Source organism: Neofelis nebulosa, chromosome 2 (genome assembly GCF_028018385.1).
Source record: "Neofelis nebulosa isolate mNeoNeb1 chromosome 2, mNeoNeb1.pri, whole genome shotgun sequence".
NCBI classification, from domain to species: domain Eukaryota; kingdom Metazoa; phylum Chordata; class Mammalia; order Carnivora; family Felidae; genus Neofelis; species Neofelis nebulosa.
In genome coordinates, this window is record NC_080783.1 from 43,794,122 (window position 1) to 43,805,927 (window position 11,806).

The 11,806-nt window shown below is 45.8% G+C and overlaps 1 protein-coding gene across 1 annotated transcript in view; it reads right to left on the reverse strand.

Moving 5' to 3' along the window:
• Window positions 1–4,774, reverse strand: part of MYO1B (myosin IB) — a 189,540-nt gene extending 184,766 nt beyond the window's left edge. Inside the window, exon 1 of the mRNA XM_058710880.1 lies at window positions 4,408–4,774. The gene's annotated coding sequence lies outside the window, so the exon portion shown is untranslated. The remainder of the gene's footprint in view (window positions 1–4,407) is intronic.
• Between the last annotated feature and the right edge of the window lie 7,032 nt (window positions 4,775–11,806).

Genomic DNA, 11,806 nt, shown 5'->3' on the forward strand with positions numbered 1-11,806 from the left:
GCGCTCTCCTCCAGGATGCTGCTTCCTAACATCGCAGCCAATCCAACCTTCAGAGGCAGGTGTTCAGAGACCCCGGGCCCTTGCGCACCATCAAAGGCTGGAGGAAATGAAACCTCCGACAAAGAAGGAGCGGGCACTGTGCTCGGGGTCCCCCTCACTCTCTTGCTTTTGTTTTCAGCTTTTGTCTTGGCAGCAAGTGTTGGCATGGCCCTGGTCACCACAGCTGTCACAGTCACTTTCTTCGTGTCACCAACATCCACTCTGGGCACAGTGACCCGCCCTGCTGTGCGTCCTTTGAGGCACAATGGATTTCCTTTATTGCTTTTTAATGCATAGCCTCCCATCACCCGTATGCTTAATAAAATACGAATGGATGAAGAAGGACACTGACAACTGAAGAGAAACCCAGGAAAGGTGACAGGGGCGAGACGCTGCTACGCATCCCTCACCCTGCTCAGCTGCTAAGTTGGAAGGTGCTCCCCAATAGAGCTCAGCAGACCTCGTGTCTGGCTCCCTCCAAATAGCTGGCGAAGAGGAGAAGACAAAAGTTACCGCACCTGCACCATACTCCCTGAAGACCCCAAATGAGGTCCTAGCTTGAAACAATTACACACGTAAGTAGAACTTACAGTCTTCACAGTCTTGTCTTAGAAACAAAACCAATATTGACTTTCCCATTTGCCCAGGAGCATTCTGAGAAAGCCATAAACAAACGATGATGCCAAGTGTTAAAATCCATTCAGCTCCTACACTGGGTGGTCACTGCCAGGTCAAGGACAGGTGCCTCCTGCCCACGACCGCTCTCCATTCCACCCCAAGGACTGGAGACAGCTCCCATTCCCTTCTCACACGGACAACTAAGCTCGTTTGCTTCCCCTGTGGGGAAGGATGAGCACAGAAGTCCCGTGAAATATGTGTTCCCATGAGCACAGAGATGTGATGATCTCAGAGGTATTGTAAAAAAAGGGCCCTCGACACCTCCCTAAGGAAGGATGTCTTCTGTAAAAGGCGCCTGCCAGGACCCAAAGCATGTGCTGGGAAAATGTACGGCCTGCTGCTGCGTATGTTTCCAATTCTGATGCCCCACTTCCTCTTCATAATCACATTCCTTCCCTCCTTATTTCTCTCCTAAAAAGACACTCTGGCACTGGGTCTCCAAAGTGTGCTGTTCTATGAAAAGGCTGTAAGATAAAAGGAGCTAAAATGCATTTCAATAAATATAAAATGCTTAAACACTATGTAAGATCTATTCTATTCCACCACTTTTAAAGGTCTCCAAAAAAGAATAGTTTTTTTAAGTGTTGGCAGCCTAACTTTTTAAAAATAAAGTTTCCTTCACTTAAAGCTTAGTCACACAGGCCATCACACAGCATAAAGCTTTTTAACAACACAGTTTTAAGGGTTGTGATGTCACTAACTGTGTGCCTTCCAAACCTATCTCACAGAGGTTCCTCAAAGGATCAGTTACGATAATATACGGGAAAGTGATACGAACTTTGCAAGAGGCGAATCAAATGATCAAACTGTTGTTATTCCTATTATTAACAGATATCATACCATACAGTGTCTACACAAAAGACTAGCGACCTTGGAATCAGAGATCAGGGTTCAAATTCCCCGTCCACCACTTACTAGTTACCTACACAAGTAGGGTGTAAGAGGCCAAGCTACTCAATTCCCTAGGCCTCATTTCAACTGTAAAATGGATATAACACCCACTTCATCAAGCTCTAAGGATTCGTAGTTACGTATGCAAAACCCGTCACACATGGTAAACACTTACTAAAGGATAGTGACAATTACTCTTAGGCTATTTAATTAAAATCCAAATATCCAGCTACTGAAAACAGAAGGGAAGGGGAGGAGAGGAGAGTCTCACCAAAAAGAAGGACAAATGTGAAAAACATGGATCTTACACTCTGAAGATCCCTTGTTAGCCAAACCACTCCCACCCCCACTCCTTCCCCACTGACATCCACAGCTCCTCCTTGCTTTGCATAACTGTGCGGCAACCACCACGGAGAGTCAGTCTTTAACGCCAGGCTTGACAAAGTGATGATTCATCCCATCCCATGAAGGGGGTGCAGCCAGTAGTCAGCCTCAACGCACAACAGGAGCTCCACGGGGAAAGCCCTTGGCCAGAGACAAGCTATGGAAGAGAAACCCCCTACCCGCACCCCGTGTCCCAGCAACAGTTAACACAGTCTCATGCTTTGCTTGTTGTTAATGTATATCCCAAGGAGTACTTGGGAGGAATCCAACTGCGCTACATTTTACAGAGTTATTCACAGCACGCATGAAGAGTCCAAAATGGCAACACAACAATAAGGAAGGAGTCTCCCTCTGTTCCCTCTGTTTGCTGCCTGTGGCACAATGTTTTGCCAGGCAATGTGTTAGTTATAACAACAAACAGCTTGATGGTTGGACTACATCCCACTTCAGCTTCACATCATAATGGCTCCTGAGGACAAGTCCCACTGCTTCTCAGCCTGGCCTGAAAATGTGACCACATCCCCCCACGAAAAAGACAAACCCTCAGCAGCAGCTTGCACAGCTCTTTTCCATTACCACTTAGTGGGCAGGAAACATATTTTCCCCCTGGAGTAAGCTCCTAATTCCCATGCTAAGGTTAAGAGGCTTTCAAACTTGGTTGTCCTAACATGAATGCCCAATGGGGTGGTTTCACAGTGGGTCCTCAGAGCTGTCAAAGACACAGCACTGGGTCATCTGCCGCCCCTGCCTGCAGCCAGACTACATTCCTGGCCCTGCCTACAGCCAGACTACTATACCTGAATGTCTCCTAAATTATCACCACGGTAACTCTAACCTTCAGTCCCACTTTGGGATCCTTCCACTACTGTCCCATAGACACAAACCCATGAACGCCTGGAAATGTCAGCCTCCTCCCAAAACAGGTTTGCTTGGAATACCCCATTCAAACAACACTCATCATTCAATGCCCCCTGGCTCCCTCAGCAGGTCGACCTTGTTTCCTCCTGGGTTTCTTGGTTCCAATCTAGAAAAGGGTCATTCAACAAATAGCCAACATATTACATTTAATTCTACCTCCCCTTTAAAAAAAAAAAAAATTCCCATTCACCATAATGGTAAGAGTTCTTTTTCTTATTCCAGGTGGCCCACATGGGGAGAGTGAAAGCACAGAAGCAGTGGCTTTTCAACTCAAAATCCAAACACTGGTGTGTGGGGTGTGTTTTCTGGGAAAGCCTGCAAAAGGGTTTTTCAACTCAAGTGTTACATAATCTGATTCATTTATTTAGCAATGTCTAATTTTATAGTGGTTTCCCCTCAAACATTCCTGGAAAATTGTTATATACAATAGAGAAAATTATTTTATGTCAAAATCAATTCTATAAAGTTTGCCTCATACCCATTCAAGCCAATATCCACTGGCTACACACACACACAGATCCAGAGGCACACACATACACACAAACACCCTGATCCATAACAAAAAAAAGTCTTCCTCCACCGTAACTAAGATTTGATTTCAGCAAACTAACACCGGGAGCGCCTAGAACTCAAGGAAGTGCACAACTTGTTGAGGCAATAAACGCTCGGGCCACAGCCTGAACAAAGCATTACAAAGAAGCTTCAGAAACCCACACGGCCCCTAGACAAAATGTTGTGTGTTTGCAATCCATTCTCCAGGGCACTCTCATCAACGCCTCCCCAACCCTCCTCCCGGCCCCCGCTAGCACCCTCCAGGGCTCCCGTACCTAATCTGGTTTTCATTCCGGCCCCGCTCCCTCCCCTTCCCTCTCAACGACCGTGAATCAATCCCATCCCGGGCAGGAAACGAGACCCAGGGCAGCCCCCTCCGCTGCGGCGGAACAAAGGAGCGAGGCGCAGCTGCACGCGCGGGACGCCCCATCGGGTCCTGGACCCCCTTCTCCCCTGCCGCCGCCGCCGGGGCACGCCGCACCTGAACCCCACTCCCCAGGACGCCCCATTGTTCTCCCTCCGTTTTCCTTCCCGGAGGAGGCCACTTCCAAAGAACCAGGGGGCCAGGAAACAGCTGTGGGCCAGGGAAATGGAGGGGTGTGGGTGAGAACGGGGAAGATCTGGATTCCACTTTGCCCACAGTGCTAGGAGAATAGGGCAAAGTAAGAGCAACTTAGTTCACAAGCCTGCTCTCCCACCCGCCCCCGAAACGACTGCGGAGTCACGACCACCGGGCGCGACCTCCAGCACGCGCGAGTTCTCGCCGCAGCGCGGCCACGCCGGGACGAGAGCGCCGCAGCCCCCTCTGACCCGTGCACCGCGGGCTGCGGCGGGGCCACCGGGACCTCGGGCACAAAGGCGCGGGGCGCCCCCTCTACCGCCCCTGGCGGGCCGCGGCTGGAGCGAGCGGGCAGGGCAAGGGAGAGAGGAAAGCCCTCGCGCTACCTCGCCGGGCGCCACTCCGCCTCCTGGTCCTCTTCGCGCTCCGGAGCGCGGGCCCACTGCGAGGCTGCGGGGCTCCCGCGGCGGCTGCTCGGCGGAGGCTGCTGGGCGGACGCTGTCCCGCGGCTGCCGACCCTTGGCGCGCCCCGCGCTCCCGCACCGCCTCCACGCGCCGAGGCTGGGCTCCGGTGCGCGCCCGACTGCAGAGAGCTCGGCGGCTGCGGAGAGCAGGGCTGCGGCGGGAGGCGTGCGGCCACTCCCCTCTCCCCGGCAGACGGAGGGGCTGGCCGAGGGGCGGGGGCGGCGACCTCGCCGCCTGGGATTCGCCCCTCCGCGCGCCTGCAGGACCGGGAGCCGCCGCCTCCGAGCCGACTCACCTCCGGCCTCCCGGTGCCGGCTGCACAGCGCCCCCCGGTGAGCGCAAGCGGCAGCCTCCGCACCCGAGGGCAAGCCTAGATAGGGCCGGGAGGGGAGGGGAGGAGAGGAGAGGGAAAGGGAGGCGTCCCCGCCCAGCGCCCACGGAGAGCACGGCCCTTGTACCTTTTTTTACTCCTGAATTCACTAACATCAAACTAGAAATGTAATAACTGGGGCAGGAGGGATGACGACTAGGAGCCAGCCTGGGGGCACATACCAGCAAACACTGGGAGTGTTCTCAACAGTTCCTTCTGCCCCAGATAAAAAAGTTCGGATACCCAAGAATATCAGAAAGGATTAATTTGACCGAAACGGAAAAAAAGGTGTATTGAGTAGCGAAGTCTGCTTTTACTTACAGGATTTGTAATATCTCACATTATGCTAAGTAGACACTGGCCAGTTCTCTGCTACAAAAAAATGAAAGATAGTTTAAAAGGAATTTCAAATACCCGTATATCTGAAAATAGCATATTAACTGCCATTGGGTAATGATCAGAGATGGGGTATTAGTCTACATATTATTTAGGCATGTTGGAGGGGCCAGAGAGTCAGGACCTCCAGCTTCCCACTCCAGCCCGCCTCTTGCCTCTTTGTGGAATGTAGAACAAGCCACTTAACCGAGGTCCTGGTTTCCTCATCCCGGAGGAAGGAAGGGTGCTCCTCCAACCTTACTCACTGGGTGAGGTGAGGATTACTTGGCTAAGGTGTGAAAAGCAATATAGGCACAGTAATTATTACTCATGATTCTAACTACTTTATCCTATAACGAAATAAATTGCCATAAATGGGGCCAGGTTTAAATGGACTGACCTATATCTGGAAACTGTCACTAAAATGAGGTGAACCAAAGAATTCAGACCATATATAGTAACTCTGTTCCCAGAGCCATAAGAACACAGGCACTGGGATTTGTCAAATGTCACCAGTAGATTTTGGAAAGGTGGCAATTGCCCAGACTCTGTCTGCTTGGAGCCATATCATCATTGAGGACCCTATCCGCATCAATTCAGATCTGCATGACAGTGGTCTAAGTTAAGGCGTATTGAATACCGGGGACTGTTCTGTTCTTGTTTAATCTTCACAAAATCCTGAGATAAGTTACTCTCATTGTTCTTTCACTGACCGGGAAAGCCAAAACCAGAGAGGTCTTCCAACTAATAAGTGGCAAGGATGGTCTGAAGACACGTTCTCAGATTCTTGGGCATCCTTCCCATTGAAGAGTCTAATTGCCTTCCTCTTGAATGTGGGCTGTACTTAGTGACTTGATTCTAATGAAAAGAACACAGCAGAAGTGATGCTATGTGATCTGATTTTAGATCATAAAGGGAGCTACAGTTTTCACCTGGACCTTTATTGGAACACTCACCCTGGGAACCCAGCTGCCATGCTAAGAGGAAGCCTGGTGTACATGGAAGGTCATGTGCAGGTGCTCCAGCTGATGGTGCCAGCTGAGAACCCAGCCTGCAGTCAGGTATGTGAGTTACTGAGCCTTTGAGATGACTCCAGCCTCACTCACTGATTGACCACACTGCATGAGAGACTTAGAAAACCTAACTAAATCTAGTCCGTGCTCAGAATCAGGAGAGAGGACGATAAAAAGAGATTGTCTTTGGAGTGGTCGTTACCTAGCAACTGAAACTGAAAATAGTGGCGGAGCTGGGATTTGAACCCAGGCAGTCTGATTCCACAGTCTCTGCCACAATCCTACCGCCTCGGACCTTGATAACCCAGCCTGATGAACACCAGCGTTCACAACAGTGTATGGGCCTGCCATCTGATGACACGTTGAGACTCACTTTTCCATTTTGCGCGTTTGATATCAGGTTCCAAACAGACGGCTTAGAGCAGTTTGGCAATGAGGAGGCCCCTGACCTCTCTATCCAGTCCAGCTTTTCAAACATTAACAGAAATTCAAGTGGCAGGTTTGCCAACACAAAACGTGAACAAATGGCTTGAAAGAGTAGGGGAACTCTATAACCTTTTCACCTTTGAAAAAGGCCAAGTTTTCTTCAAAAGTAGGTTTGAGACAAGTATGTGCTGAATAGGACTACTGAGAGAGGGGCTCTTAGGAAGACTTCGGAGCTCCTGCCCCAAGGTAAAGATTGGGAATTTGGTTACGTTGGGACAATTCTGCCTCTGGAAGGACCTATCATAGTGGGGACACTTGAGGCTCTCTCCCTCTTTTTCAGCAACCTGAGACAAGAAATTATGAGAAACTGTTGAACTCATCCCAATAAACATTGAGAAAATCAACCAAGAAGCTATTAGAAAGCCAAAAGGGTTTCTAGAGCAAAGTTCTGCCTGTCTTTTAAAAACACCATTAACCATGGGGCGCCTGGGTGGCGCAGTCGGTTAAGCGTCCGACTTCAGCCAGGTCACGATCTCGCGGTCCGTGAGTTCGAGCCCCGCGTCAGGCTCTGGGCTGATGGCTCGGAGCCTGGAGCCTGTTTCCGATTCTGTGTCTCCCTCTCTCTCTGCCCCTCCCCCGTTCATGCTCTGTCTCTCTCTGTCCCAAAAATAAAATTTAAAAAAGTTGAAAAAAAAAAAAAATTTAAAAACACCATTAACCTATAGTTTTCATAAATCTCAAAATCCAACTCCTGAAGACATACCATGAGGTTTTTAAATACTTTCACCTTCCTGGCCATTCTTCTCAAAAGTCAATCAATCAACAACTTCCGAATTTAAAAGAAGCAGACTACAGGTATAATAACTGTCAAGCATGGATAATAAATCCACCAACTACAAAAGCATTTTTTTTTTACTTTCCCATCAGTCTATTTAAAGGAAGTAGAATGTATGAAGAAGCAGAAGGACTCACTATGATTTTAGGGTGAGAGACATAAATTGTCAAATTATAGGAGTAAAGTGACTATAAGAGGTGCACTTCACCTCAATGAAAACATGCAGTGATTTAAATTAAAACAAGGGAAATCCTGCCATCCTTGTGGGAAAATGTATATACAAAGCACATTTGTGTGTCCCAGGAAGAGAATTACCACGAAATGTGCAGGATTTCTTGTTCTTCTTTTATCCTAGTTGTTTTTAACTGGAGCCCTCTAAAAAAAATTATTTTAATTCAATTGTGGGGAAATGAACAACAAAACGACCATATGACCTGCTTCTACCTCATTTTGGTGTAGCAAAAGAAATACTGGGCCGGAAGTCATGATTTTACATGTTCTCACTGGCCCTCTCTGCAGCCAGCTTTAGAATTTTAACCAGAAACTTCATGCTTTCTGTCCTTAGTTATTTTACATCATCCTGAATGTGTTAAGGGATTTCCAGTTCTAAAAAACCTAAGCATCTTTGTTTTTGCCATATTTTCTCTCTTCATCTACCCACCCAAAGACTTCGTTTTCACCCGCTTTTCTTATCCTTTGGGACCAAACTCCGTTCTCCTCTATCCTCACCATCTTCTTGAGATGCATCCTGCATTCTCTTCCAGGGTAACATCTTAATGCCACAGACTCTCGGTACCTATTCTTTTATTCCAGGTTATAACATCTTTCTAGTTCTTCTCTTATAAATGTTTGGCCTCTCCAACTAGAGATGATGGATATCGAGATTAAAGAAATAATTCAGGGGCTCCTGGGTGGCTTAGTCAGTTAAACATCTGACTCGTGATTTCGGCTCAGGTCAGAATCTCTCACAGTCCATGAGTTCGAGGCCCTGCATCGGGGTCTGGGCCAACAGCACAGAGCCTGCTTGGAATTCTCTCTCTCTCTGTCCCTCCCTCAGGCACTCTCTCCCTCTTGTAAAATGAAAATGAATGAATGAACGAATGAACGAATGAATAGAACAATGCAGTCTGAAAGCACCAGGCCCATTACAATAAGCATGATCTCAGAGAGCTTGCTCTGTTTTCAAAAGTGTTCTCAGTGCTCTGAATGTATGTTAATTCATTATTTACCCTCATGACAGCCCAAGGAGGTGGGTTATTAATTATAAATTGCTGTTATACACAATAATTACAGCAAATACGATCATTACTTTAATTTTTATTAATCCCATTTTACAGATGATGAAACTGAGGCAGAGGAAAATTAAGTTACTCGCGTGAGGTTACACAATGGTAACATCAGAGCCAGGATTTCAATCTAGCCAGCCTTGCTTCAGGGCACAGTCTCTCACCTCAGGACCCTATACCTCCTCTCACATTTGTGAGCATTTAATCTGTGAGCTCTTTGTTTCTTTTATGTCAAAAAACAAGTACTGTCTTATTTCTTTAGTATTTATCTCTTAGTTTAGAATAGTGCTCTAAATACAGTAAACACTGAATTAGTATTTCTTATGTAGTTTCCTGCAAAAGAAAATCTTTCCTATGTATTTAAAGAGTGCTTTGAAAATAAATGCTTAATACTGAAAGTATTATTTGAAATTCACATTAGGTATTGTAAAAAATATTTCTGTTGGCATTTTCAGCCTCCGGGACAAAAAACACTGCTCTTACTTTAAGTATTTAAGAAGCTGTATATAGAAAGCGGCTAGGAGAGTGGATCTTGAAAATTCTCATCAGAAGAAAAACATACAACAGTAACTGGACTGTCAACTGGTGATCATTTTGCAATATATACAAATATCAAACTATTACATTGTACACCTCAAACTACTTTAATGTTATACCAATTTCAATTATACATCAATAAAAACTAAGATTAATTTAAAAAATTAAAAACTGTAGATAAATGACAACAAGAATGTTAGAGGGTAAAATGACTGATAGAATTTCTCCTGGGCAGGAACATGCACTAAAGCTTTTTTTTTTTTTTAATTTTTTTTTTTTTCTTAGCATTTATTCATTTTTTGAGAGACAGAGAGAGAGAGCACAAGCAGGGGAAGGGCAGAGAGAGGAGGAGACACAGAATCCGAAGCAGGCTCCAGGCTCTGAGCTGTCAGCACAGAGCCCGATGCAGCACTTGAACTCATGAAACGCAAGATCATGACCTGAGCGGAAGTCGGACACTTAACCGACTGAGACACCCAGGCGCCCCTAAAGCTTTTTGAAGATGAAAAAAAAAAAAGAAGAAGAATTCAAAAGTCTCACAGATAGGGTTCCTTATAGGTATTAGCCTATGTGAAGATTAAAAGCAACTATTCTTTATAAAAATATAACAGTATAATTGAGCACTAAAATCAGGCAGTGAAACTCTGGGTGTAATTTTTCTCTCCACAAACTGCATTTGTCCGTAGCTCAGAATACTCTGATCCTACAAATAAATTATAGACCCATTGCCAGGAAATTTAAATTGCCTGCATTTTTCCCCTGACATTTTTATAATTTGGCATTCTGTCATTTTAACTACTAAAATAATTGTCTTTTTAAATTCCTCTCAAGCTGTAGCATTATGGCAAAACCTTGCTGTTAAACAATAAATCTGTCTGAAAAACAGCCAGACTTTTGTCCAATCTTTTTGAAAAAGTACTTTCATTTTTCCGATGATAACTGGGGAGCTGTCATCTCGTTGCTGAGGAGACTCAAGGAGCACCGTAAGGAAAAGCAAATATTAGGGCAGAGGGAAAGAGTACTAGCTGTCTATCCCAAATGAAGAGTAATTTAGCAAACGTGAAAAAATATTCTGTTTCTGCTGTAGGTCCCCAAAACTAGATGCCCATTTATTTGAGTCCAGTGTAGACACTCCTCACTAGTGTTAGCATATGAAAATGCTTAACAAAAAAAAACTTAATTTATTAACAACCAAGGTGATATAATCCAGGCAGAAGTACTATTGACTAATCAACTGAAATGTAACTTGGAAATATAAACCAAGGCTTCATAGCACGTTCACTCATTGCTTCCGCAGTGTTCTCAATCTTGACATCTGTGTGAGAGGCTCCATGAAGGCAGAATTTTTGTCTCTTTGGTTCACTGTTGTATGCCCCAGAGCCTGGGAACATACAAGATATTCAATAAATATTGTTGAACTGATAAACGAATTTTGTGTACTCTTATTTAAGTAAATTGAACTGGTCTATAATCTCAGTAACTATTTCCAGATGGATCTCAGAGCAATTTCAAGGACTTTCACAGCAAGGTAGAACAAAACAAGTCCTATGATGGCTTCACAGTGATGATCTACCTCAATTCTGAATAAAGCTGGAAAAAGTTTAAAGAGAATACCACCAAGGCATAGTCCACCCTATACAGAGGAAGAAGGAGACCACATGGGCCAGGACACTAGAAAGTAACTCAACTTCTAAAACAAGTGTAACTTCTATTGAAAAGATGCATACCCTCCTCTCCCATCAGACATTGCAAAATGCGGATGTTTCTCCCCAAATCCATACGTGTCAATATGATTAAAGGAAGGGAGCACAGGCCTATGTCTTTCACCCCCTTGGGGCCTTTTTGCCATGCCTCAGCCTCACCTGCACCAGCCCCCATTTCAGCAAGTGGGTGCTTGACAAGTTCTCCCCAAATCTTGAGTCTGCACCTAAAATGACCCTGACACAGCTCAGGGGTCTCAAATGCCTTTTCCTCTCTGGTGCATTAGGCCTATAAATTGCTTCAAGAGTTCCTAACCTCCTGAAGTCGTCTTACAACTCGTATCAAAACTAGCATCGGGGCCCCTGGGTGGCTCAGTTGGTCAAGCGTAGTACTCTTGAATTCAGCTCAGGTCGTGATCTCGTGGTTTGTGGGTTCCGGCCATGACTCGTGCTGACAGTACAGAGCCTGCTTGAAGTTTTCTCTCTCTCTGTCCCTCCCCTGCACGCATGCTCTCTCTGTCTCTCAAAATAGACAAATAAACTTTTTTTTAAAAAAGCTAAAAATAAAAATAAAAACCCTAGCATCTACTCCGGGAGGGGTCCTGCAGGGTCCAGCATGCTTCCACAGTTCCACTGAATCCGAAAGCATGCTTAAAACTTTTTAATTTTTTTTGTGAATCTTTATCAGCCTAAAGCAGTTGTCACCATCCAGATTTAGCTTGGGCATAGGAAAAAGAATCTCATTACTTCTTGGCACATGGGCTCTCCATGCCTAAAT